At 54.0% G+C, this 10,999-nt stretch overlaps 1 protein-coding gene across 1 annotated transcript in view; it reads left to right on the top strand.

Annotated features, from left to right (window-relative positions):
* The first annotated feature begins 78 nt into the window (after positions 1–78).
* The window catches only part of P2RY8 (P2Y receptor family member 8), a 49,409-nt gene continuing 38,488 nt past the window's right edge, over positions 79–10,999 (top strand). The window contains exon 1 of the mRNA XM_023739466.1: positions 79–1,496. The gene's annotated coding sequence lies outside the window, so the exon portion shown is untranslated. The remainder of the gene's footprint in view (positions 1,497–10,999) is intronic.

Below are 10,999 nucleotides of genomic sequence, written 5' to 3' on the forward strand. Positions count from 1 at the left end.
GACACTGACCACCAGGACAGACGTCCGTCTCCCCCACTGACTCTGTGTCTCCTCTGTCCTATGTGACGACACTGACCACCAGGACGGACGTCCGTCTCCCACCTGACTCTGTGTCTCCTCTGTCCAGTGTGAGGACACTGACCACCAGGACAGACGTCCATCTCCCACCTCACTCCGCCAAGCCACATCCACAGGCCACCACCATCTGGTCCCTTCGGTTGGCATCTTGAGGGAGCCGTAGCCCAGAGACAGGAATCTGCAGACTTACAGTCAATTTTCCAAGGGTCTCCCTGGCCATGTGCGGCCACTTTCCCAGGGCAGCCCTTGGGGTGATCTGCCTTTCTGTTTCAGTCCTTCCTTTCCTCTGAGACTTGCTAGCTTTTGTTACTCTGTCAACATCAAGGCCTCAGCTCCCTTGGGACACTGGGACATCCTGTTCCCTTGCCCAGTCTGAGAATCTGTCCCAAACAACTCTCACTGGGTTCTTTACATCTGTCGAAACTCAGCTGACCTGCACAGAAGCAAGTTTAACCTTTGGGGCCTGCAGACATCTTTGACGCCTACGGGGGGCGCTGAGTCCATGTCCCTGACACGTTGTGTGTGTACTGTGTATATGGTGTGTGTGTGAGCGTGCGGGGTGTGTGTGTGTGTGTGTCGTGTGTGTATACGGTGTGTGTGTATGGTATGTGGTGTCCACACACACCGTATACACACACAGCACCCACGCCCCAGCCGGGGGACTGAAGTCTTGTGTCATCCAGTGCAGCTCTCCGGTACAGACCGATGTGCCCACGGTCTGTGCCTGTCGCGCTGTGGCCCCACACTGAGACAAGTCGCTCCGTGAGCCGCTTTTAGAATGTAAAAGGAAACGTGTTCTGTTAGGATTTTATATGTATGTATGTCTGAAACAAACAAACCAGGAATCCCTTCTGTCTGGGAATGTGCTTCAGCTCCTCCATCCAGCGCTGCAGAATCAGGACGAGGGTCCTCCCAGTCCCCAGCCCCAGAGGTGCTTTTTAGGCAGAAAGCCTGCGTGGGCACAGCGAGTCCCACCACGTCCTTCCGAAACGCCTCTCGGGGGTCGCGGGCTGGGGGAGCGGCCCAGCCCGGGCAGGGTGCCAGGGGACAGTGACAGGGCCCCGCTGCGCCCCAGTGCCTGCAGAGAGCAAGTGCAGAGTCACATAGGAAATGCGCCACAGGCTTCCTCCGCACCTCAGCTGGTCTCCGCGGCAGTTGCTGCTCCTCGAGGAAGACGCTGAAGGTGCGTTGGGAGGCCTCGAGCCAGCGGGCGTGATGCCACCTTTGCAACCTGCTACAGAGGCTTAGCGCTCCTTGGGACAGGACCGTTTGCTGACCGGGGTGATCCCGAGGCAGGCGCACCTCCTGGGCGTGCAGAACTGCTGCTCTCGTGCTCCAGGGAGGAGGCAGCCGTCAGACACGCTCCCGAGCCCATGGCCCTAGGGCTCTCAAAGCCGCCACCTCAGCTGCTGCTACAGGTGAGCGGGCTCCCTGTCCTTGTGGGCGTTGTGCCAGGTGTGCATGGAATGAGCGTGTGGGATGGTGGAAAATGAGGACCAGGGGCAGGCAGAACCGTAAGGAAGGCCGTGCAGAGCCACCTAGCAGGGACACGTCCCCGAGTCCCAGCTGAAGAACATGCCGTCTTTAAATCTGTGCAGGACAATGCGTGTCCCAGGGGCCAACCCCAGAGGGACAGGGGCTGAGACGGGGGCATGGGACATAAGGGCAGCAGGCAGACCTCCACGTGCATCACTGCACTGGTTCCCTTAGAAGCCTGCTGTCATTCTTGTTGTTCTTGTGTGCCATCAGATCAATTCCAACTCATAGCAACCCCATGTGACAGAGCAGAACTACCCCACAGGGTTTCCTAGGCTGTAATCTTAACTGCAACAGATTGCCGGGTCTTTCTCCTGCAGAGCCACTGGGTGATTTCGAACAGCCAACCTTTTGGTTAGCAGCCAAGTGCTTAACCATTGCGCCACCAGGGCTCCTAGGCCGTGCTGTATTTTCCAGTCTGCCCCGGGAGGGTCTTGGGATGTGCTGAGCCCCGCAGAACAGGGTGCCAGCTCAGAGCTCCAGGGTGCAAACGCCAGGCGTCTACCAGGACCGGGTCGCACTAGCTGAAGCAGAGCCGCAGGCACGTGTGTTTCTGTTCCTAAATCGCAGAGGGGGCTTTCTTGCGTTTGTCTGTTTGTTAGACATGTCGGATCAGTGTCAGGACTTCAAACACGCTGAGGGCTGGCAGGGAGGTGAAGCCAGGAAACCGGTGAATTCCGTCCAAACGCTTGCCTTGCCGGAAGCCCCGTATTCCTGGTGGGCCCAAGGTGAAGCGGACCAGCGTGGCTTTGATGCACTTTCTCCCCATTTAATTGGACAAGCATGGGCAGCCGTTGGGATATGTTTTCTTTTACAAAGTTTTCCAGTTTGGAAACGTGGTGTTTTCATCTGAGCTTTGCCCGATAGAGACGCAGACAGGTTACGGAGGTTTGGAAAGAGAGGAGTAGCTCCTAGCTTGTTGTGCCAGAATCCTGGTGTCCTCCACCAAGAAGAGCAATAGACACCAGAAGTCAGAACAAAGACGTGGGTGGCCACCAAGACCGTGTCTGGAAAGTGTGCTGTTGTTCTTTCTAGTGTCTTCTGCAGTATCCCTACCGGGAAGTCGATCCACACTAACGGACGGAGGGAAAAAGGACAGACAGAGGGACAAACTGAACCTCTCAAAGGCCCTGGGCAGAGCTGGGTCCACCCTGGGAATCCCTAGGACACTGTCCACCCAGACCTGAGTTCCGCGTTTTGATCTCAGGGACCAGGGGCAGAAAGGATGACTTAGTAGTGGGTTGGCTTATGAAAAACCAAAACCAAATGTGTTGGCTGTTGACTCGATTCTGACTCATAGCGACCCTATAGGACAGGGTAGAACTGCCCCCAGAGGGTTTCCAAGGAGGAGCTGGTGGATTCCAACTGCCAGCCTTCTGGTTGGCCCATGCGAGCAGGTAGTGTCAACAACCACTACCAGAGGGTACCTCTGGGCAGACAGGTGACACCCGCTGCACCCCAGGAATCCCAAGGACCACCCCCAAGCAGACCTGAGTTTTGTGTTTCTCTTAGGGAACGGGGAGGAAAGGATGGGTTGCTATTCTTGTTAGTTGCCATGGAGTCAACCCCGACTCATGGCGACCCCAAGTGTGTCAGAATAGAACTGTGCTCTGTAGGGTTTTCAATGGCTAATTTTTCAGAAGGAGATGGCCAGGCCTTTCTTCCAAGGCACTTCTGGGTGGATTTGAACCTCTGACCATTCTGTTAGCAGCCAAGTGTATTAACTGCACCACCCAGGAACTCCAGACAGTTGGCGCCCCAGCTCACGGCGACCTCAAGTGTGTCAGAGTACAACTGTGCTCCATATGGTTTTCATTGGCTGATTTTTTTTGGAAGGAGATCACCAGGCTTTTCTTCTGAGGTACCTCTGGGTGGACTCGAACCTCCAACCTTTCAATTAGCAGCCAAGTGCTTCCCAAATCAAAACCAAACCTATTGCCGTCGAGCCAGTTCCAACTCATAGGATCCTATAGGACAGAGAAGAACTCCCCCAGAGGGTTTCCAAGGAGCAGCTGGTGGATTCAAACTGCCGACCGCCAGGGCTCCGAGTGTTACCCAAGAACTCCTTAAGTGATGGGTTAGTAGTAGGTCAGCCTGTGAGGGTGGATAACATCAACAACTACCATCTGGGACGCCTCTGGGTGGACAGGTAAAGGGACAGGTGAGCCCCCCATCCCCCAGGGATGCCACCATTACCCCTCACCCTTCTATCTGGGCCCTGGCTGGACATGACCTCCAGGGCAGCAAGGGCAGGTCGGACGCCCACCCTCCCCCCGACATCCCCTTTCTGTCCCCAGAGACATTGGGTGGGGTGGAGGTGGAGCCTGAACCCTCTCCGGCCCCTACATCAGGGAAGAGGATTGTCCTGGGCCACGGAGAGATGGCCCGTGCCTGCCGGCGACCCTCCCTGCCCCACCCCAGAGCCAAGGAACACTGGGGCACAGGTGACCCTGCAGAGCAACGCCAAGAGGGGTCATCCCTGGGCTCCCGGGGGTCCAGGTGGGTGAGGCTGAACACTAGGAACAAGCAGGCCGTGCAGCGGCATCCACACTCCCAGACAGACAGACAGACAGAAGCAAGGTCTTGATTCTGTTAGGGCAGGAGGGAAGCCAGCCACTGTGCAGGCTTCTATCTAAAGGGGCTGGGGCCACAACGGGGCACCCTGCTTCCCCCACCCTCAGCCCCTCAGCCCCCACCCCACTTCTGTGCCTGCCGTTCTGCTCCGGACAGAAGTACAGGATGGTGGAGGGGCGGAGCTGTCCCTGGTGGCACAAACGGGGAACACACTCGGCTGCTAACCGAAAGATTGGAGGTTCCAGTCCACCCAGAGGTGCCTCGGAAGAAAGGCCTGGCGATTTCCTTCCAAAAACTCAGCCGTTGAAAACCCTAAGGAGTACAGTTCTACTCTGACACACATGGGGGCGCCATGAGTCAGTCGACTTGATGGCAACTGGTTTAGGAGTCCCTGGGTGTTGCAAACGGTTAACGCACTCGGCGACTAACCGAAAGGTTGGAATTTCGAGTCCACCCAGAGGCTCCTTGGAAGAAAGGCCTGGCAACCTACTTCCGAAAAATCAGTCACTGAAAACCCTATGGAGTGCGGTTCTACTCGGACACACGTGCGGTCGCCATGAGTCGGGGTGGAATTGATGGCAACTGGTAGAAGGGGTAGATTGGGTCCGGAGTTCAGAGCTGACTCCACTAGGCTGCACCATCACGGGCAAGAAGTTCGCACGGCCCTGGTCTCGGATTCCTCGTCTGTATGATGTCCCGAGTAGAAGGGTTTGTTGGAATCGATGCTGTGAGCCCACATTCCTGGTGCACACCTATGTACGTGGATCTGCACCCTACGTGTGATTGTCTGATTCAAACCTAGCCATGCAGTGGATGTCCCTACTTGACGGGTGGGGAAACTGAGGCTAAAGAGCAAAGGCACTCACCTAAGCATGCCGAGCTGGTCACAGTCTGAGTGGGGATTTGAATCCAGGTGTTTGGCTTCTGGTGTCTCATGCTGAGACACAGGGTTTCTGAGCCTCAGCACTATGGATACTTGGGGCTGGATCATTCCGTGGTGGGGACTATCCTGTGCCCTGTAGGGTGGGAAGCAGCATCCCTGGTCTGCACCCACCAGATGCCAGCAGCTCCCTCCACCCCAGCTGTGACAGCCAAACACGTCTCCAGACATGACCAGTGTTCCCTGGAGGGGCAGAATCAGCCCTGGTTGAGAATCACTGCAATAGATGGATGGGTGGGTGGGTAGGTGGATAGATGATAGATAGATGGACAGATAGATATAGACAGATAGATTGATAACGGATAGATAGACAGATATATTGATAGACAGACAAACAGATAATACATGATAGATTTATGATGGATGGATGATGGATAGATTGATGGATGGATGGATGATGGATGGATGGATGGATGGATGGACAGACGGACGGACAGAAGGATGGATGGATGGATGATGGGTCGGCGAATGGATGGATGGACAGATGGACAGATAGATGGATGGATGATAGGCAGGCTTTTGGAGCCTTCTTGCATAACCCCAGCACCAGGCTGCCTGCCTGCCTCATCTCTTCTGTATGAACAGTAGCCTACACCATCCCTGGATGCTGTGGACCATGGCCACCACCTCCCAAGGCCCCTCCTCCTGTGAGCCCTGGTGTGCTGACCAACATCCGCTAGGCTCTCCTGGCTCTCACATGTCACCACGCTCCTTCTAATCCAAAGACGAGTACCGTCGGGATTCCCTGATCCTCATAGCTTCCCTTGCACATTTAAAGATGTCTGAAAGATGTTCTTTAAGGCGATTGAAAGACTTGGTGTGCCAGTGGGGCGCGTGGGTGGTCCCATGCGGGAGGTAGGTGTATTCAGCCCCAGGAAGTTGCCTGCCCGAGGCGTTCCGGCACCTCCTGGCAGCTCCTGGGCTGGGAGCATTTCTGCAACCTATGCCTTGTTTGCAGCACTCAGGATGGGAACATTGCATGTTAAAGATAAGGAAACTGAAGCTCAGGGAGGTCAGGGGTCTCTTAGGGGCCAGCTGCTCAGCGGAGGGTCTGGTTCCATCAGGGATTCCCCAATATCAACCATGTGTTACTATCCCACTCGTAAGAAATGTCCAGGACAGGCCAATCCAGAGAGACAGAAAGTGGATTAGTGGTTGCCTAGGGCTTGAGACTGGGAAATGGGGGCTGAGTGCTAATGGATAAGGAGTTTCCTTTCTGAGTGACGAGAATGTTCTGGATCTAGATAGAGCCAGTAGTTTACAACATTGTGGATGTATTAATGCCACTGAATCCTACACTCTAAAATGGTAGATTTTATGAGAATGTTACTCCAATTAAAAAAAAAAAAAAAGAGTAACCATGTGTGATTTGATTTATATGAAACGTGCAGAAAAAGCAAATCTATAGAGCAGAAATCAGATTGATGGTTGTGAGGGGCTGGGATAAGGAGGAATTGGGGGTGGGTGCTATGGACACAGGGTTTCCTTTGGGGGTGATGAGAATGTTGTACACAGAGGTGGTGATTGTACAACATGGTGAATGTGCTCAACGCCACTTCACAATGGCTGCATGGTGCAACGTGGTCCGTACATGCAACAGGATTCTGAAACCAAAAAAGAGCCAAACCCACTGCCATCAAGTTGACTTCCACTCATGTTGTTGTTGTTGATTGGTGCAGTCGAGTTGGTTCCGACTCATAGCGACCCCGTGGACAACAGAATGAAACACTGCCCAGTCCTGCGCCGTCCTCACAATCGTTGTTATGCTTGAGCCCATTGGTACACGCACTATGTCAATCCATCTTGTTGGAGAGCTTCCTCTTCTTCGCTGACCCTCTACTTTACCAAGCATGATGTCCTTCTCCAGGGACTGATCCGTCCTGGTAACATGTCCAAAGTATGTAAGACGTAGTCTAGCCAGCCTTGCTTCTACAGAACATTCTGGTTGTACTTCTTCCAAGACAGATTTGTTCATTCTTCTGGCAGACCATGTTTTTCGCCAACACCACAATTCAAAGGTGTCAATTCTTCTTCCGTCTTCCTTACTCATGGTCCAGCTTTCGCATGCAGATGAGGCGATTGAAAACACCATGGCTTGGGTCAAGTGCACCTTAATCCTCAAGGTGACTTCTTTGCTTTTTAACACTTTAAAGAAAGATCTTGCAGCCGATTTGCCCAATGCAATGTGTCGTTTGATTTCTTGTCCAAAGTATGTGAGACAAAGTCTCACCATTCTCCCTTCCAAGGAGCATTCTGACTGTACTTTTGATTGTACATAGCGACCCTATAGGACAGAGTAGAACTGCCCCAGAGGGTTTCCAAGGAGTGACTGGTGGATTCGAACTGCCGACCTTTTGCTTAGCAGCTGTGGCTCTTAACCCCTTCGCCACTCAGCCATAAAGAGAAATGAAATCCTGATACATGTTACAATGTGGATGCGCCTTGAAAACTATATGCTCGGTGAAATACATCAGGCAGACAAGGCCACATATTGTCTGACTCCATTGCTATAAAATGTCCGGAACAGACAAATCCATAGAGACAGAAAGCAGATGGGTGGTTGCCAGGGGCTGGGGGAGGGGGGAGTGAGTGCTAATGGGTACTGGGTCTCCTTTTGGGGTGATGAGAATGTTCTGGAACTAGACAGAGGTGGTGGTGAATGTACTCAAGGCCGCTGAATTGTGCACTGTAAAATGGTGAATTTTACCATATGTGAATTTCACCTCAATTTTTTAAAAAAGAGAGAAAAGCACTCTTGTGATGTCCCGTCTCCAACTTCCTCATCCTGGGCCCTAAACACCATCTTGGGGGCCACCCTGCAGGTCTGAGTCCCACGCACAGGAAGCAGAGCCCGACATTTCCGAACGCCCTCTCCCCCTTCCCCCCCACCCCGCCCCAGGCTTGCCGTTGCCTCCCCCCCCAACCCCCCGTAGGCGGGAACTTCCTCCAGGGTTCACGGCTTGTCTCTAAATAAACACCCCACTGCCACTTCTGAACAGCAATGCAAATGATCGGCCATGGAGGTTTCAGCACGTGGGGCCGGGCGCACCCGTCTCCGCAGCTGGGGGCAGGGCGTCCTTGTGTGTAGGGCCTTATCCCCGGTTCTTGCAAATGCCTGAAGACAATCCTTAGCGCAAGGGTCAGATGTTTGTGATACACCCGGTCTGCATTGCTGTGACAACAAGGGAGCCCAGGAGACAGCTGCTCGGGGAGATAAAAGCTCGGAACTCTCCCCTGTGCACCTGAGGCACCTGCCAACGCCCCCCAGCTCCTCACCACACCCTGTGGCCAGAGCGGGGTCTGCACCCATCCTGGGCTCCACGCCCCCTCAGTGGTCTGGAGTTTGGGATGGCGTGGGGCTCCCGGGCTGGGCAATTGCACTGCCCCACAAGCAGTGTCTACCCCACCTGGACCTGCCCAAGAGAAAAACCCCCACTCAGGGAGCTGGGTGGCTCAAGCCCAGCTCACAAATCAGCCCAGATCCTCTTTCCCACTGAAATCGGTTTTCATTTTGCTCAGAGTGTCAGACTTCCATAACAGAATATTTGTCCTCAGACGGGGGGGACAGACAGCAGCCCTGTGGCTCGTGCTGGGTTCTTCCTGGGGAGCAGGAGATGGGGACAGAGGCTGGGGCCTTGGCAGGGTGAGGTGAGGGCTGGGGCTCTCCGTGTCCCTCCTGGAGTTGCAGGACCTGTCCAGGGAGGACGAGGACATCCCCCCTCCCCAAGCCTGGCCCTGAGGCGGATGTCCTGCAGCTTCGTGTGCACCAACCTGGCCCGCATCCCACCGAGACCCTCACTTGGCTACCAGCTGCATCTCCACCCTGCCGCTTCCTTGCCACTCCCCTGTGGCCAGCTCAGGGTCCCCCCTACAACCCCCAGCTCCACGGCCCCTCCTCTGACTGTGCATTTGTGGGTTGTGGTCTCCCCTCCTTCAGGCTCCACAGCTCTTCCTCTGTGCATTTGTGGGGTGGGGTCTCCCCTCATTCAGGCTCCATGCCTCCTCCCCGCTCTGTGCATTTGTGGGGTGTGGTCTCCTCCTCCTCTCCCTCCACGCCCCTCCTCTGACTGTGGATCTGTGGGGTGGGGTCTCCCCTCATTCAGGCTCCATGCCTCCTCCCCGCTCTATGCATTTGTGGGGTGTGGTCTCCTCCTCCTCTCCCTCCACGCCCCTCCTCTGACTGTGGATCTGTGGGGTGGGGTCTCCCCTCATTCAGGCTCCACAGCTCCCTCTCTGACCATGCAGGTGTGTCATCCATGAGTCTGAGAGGGTGAGCAAGGAAACACTTTCAGATACGTACACACGTCACACAAAGACTAGAACCAGCGAGAAAAATGAGAATAATAGCAAGTTCAAGGAGAGAAAGAATCGTGTAAAATTCCCAAATCTGTCAAAAGAATGCCTTCGTGTTATTTAAATGGATAATACCCTTTTCCCATCGAGTCAATTCCGACTCCTAGAGACCCTATAGGACGGAGTAGAACTGCCCCACAGGGTTTCCAAGGAGCAGCTGGTGGATTCGAAGTGCTGACCTTTTCGTTAACACCCTGAGCTCTTAAGCACTGTGCCACCAGGGCTCCAAAAGGATGATGGGGTACCTAAAACCATGTATTTAGAGTTCACTGGATACTTTAAAAGCAATGACATAGCAGTTGTATTCTTTCTGTGTATGTGGACAGTTGCTTCGAGTTCTTAATGCGTTACATTTAAGACATTTTAAGTATCATACTTGTGATTGTCACTTCAACGCTTTTCCCAAGTTCGATTCAGTGACATTAATTACATGGATCACGTTGCACGATCGTCACCACTGTTTCCAAGTGTTTCCATCACTCTTAACAGAAGCTCGGTGTCCCCCAAGCAATGCCTCCCCGTCCCAAACCCCTCCCGAGGCAGCTGTAGTTTGGAACAGCAGTGTTCACGGCGTGTCGGGACTGGTTTGTGTCTTTTAGATGAACATATATTAGCTGTCAACGTTAAAACCCTTTTAAAGGAGCACAGGCAAAACCACGTGAAAGAGGGTCGTGGGACAGCCGCGACGAAACGCCGCGCGCTGCGGAGCTGAAAACAGCCCCCGTTTACTCTCGCTCGCTCAGTTCTGGAGACCAGAAGTCTGAGACCAAGGTGTGGGCAGGGCCGCGCTCCCTCGGGAGACTCGGGGGGAGGATCCCTCCTGGTCTCTTGCAGCTCCTGGTGGCCCCAGGCGTTCCTGGGCTTGTGGGCGCATCACCCCAATGTCTGCTCCGTCTTCACATGGTCTGTGTCTCTGTCTCCTCTTCTGTCCCTTATGAACCCATTTCTGTCGAGTCGATTCCGACTCATAGCGATCCTAGAGGACAGAGCTGAACTGCCCCATAGGATTTCCAAGGAGCGGCTGGTGGATTCCAACTGCCCACCTTTTGGTTAGCAGCCGAGCTCTTAACTACTGTGCCACCAGAGCCCCGTCTCTTATAAAGACACCACGAAAATGGGATTAGGAGCCCTGGTGGCGCAACAGTTAAGCACTAGGCTGCTAACCGAAAGGTTGGAGGTTCAAATCCACCCAGCGGCTCCTCAGGCGAAAGACCTAGTGATCTGCTCCCATAAAGATTATAGCCTAGAAAACCCTAGGAGGCAGTTCCACTCTGTACCACGAGGGGTCACCGTGAGTCAGAATCAACTCGACGGCACACAACAACAATATGTATACATCCACGGATCAGAACCCTCGCCACTGTAACCATTCTGCAGTGTGTACAATTCAGTCACATTAGTTACATTCACCGTGTTGCGTAACCATCACCACTAACCGTCTTCAAATGTTTTTCATTTCCTGAACAGAAACTCGGAGCCCCTTAAGCAATAACTCCCCATTTCTGTGCCATCCCCCCC

This window comes from Trichechus manatus, unplaced genomic scaffold (genome assembly GCF_000243295.1).
Source record: "Trichechus manatus latirostris isolate Lorelei unplaced genomic scaffold, TriManLat1.0 scaffold00134, whole genome shotgun sequence".
In the NCBI taxonomy this organism is placed as follows: Eukaryota; Metazoa; Chordata; class Mammalia; order Sirenia; family Trichechidae; genus Trichechus; species Trichechus manatus.